The 330-nt window shown below is 24.8% G+C and overlaps 1 protein-coding gene across 1 annotated transcript in view; it reads left to right on the top strand.

Annotated features, from left to right (window-relative positions):
• Positions 1 to 92, top strand: part of LOC118561357 — a 38,883-nt gene extending 38,791 nt beyond the window's left edge. Inside the window, exon 5 of the mRNA XM_036133407.1 lies at positions 1 to 92. This exon is cut by the window's left edge and continues 1,152 nt beyond it. The gene's annotated coding sequence lies outside the window, so the exon portion shown is untranslated.
• Positions 93 to 330: the final 238 nt, after the last annotated feature.

Here is a 330-nt window from a genome sequence, read left to right as displayed (position 1 = left end):
TATATTGTCTTCTGCTCTGAGCCAGAACCCTGACCCAGAAGGATAGACAAAACAGGGATGACAAAAATTTCCTTACATCACCATGTTTTGAAAGTTTTATATATATATATATATATATATATATATATATATATATATATATATATATATATATATATATATATATATGGCCCATTTCAGAATTGCGGGTACATTTCAAGTTTAGACAAAATATGATTTTTTTTTTTTAATATTTGTAAAACCTTTTTCATTCCCATAGAGAATACTTTAGATTTAATACTTCCAGCATTTGCCAAGCTTAAACATGTAAGATTTAAAATATTTAATCTG

Source organism: Fundulus heteroclitus, unplaced genomic scaffold (genome assembly GCF_011125445.2).
Source record: "Fundulus heteroclitus isolate FHET01 unplaced genomic scaffold, MU-UCD_Fhet_4.1 scaffold_62, whole genome shotgun sequence".
In the NCBI taxonomy this organism is placed as follows: domain Eukaryota; kingdom Metazoa; phylum Chordata; class Actinopteri; order Cyprinodontiformes; family Fundulidae; genus Fundulus; species Fundulus heteroclitus.
This window is presented reverse-complemented; position numbering and strand designations above follow the sequence as displayed.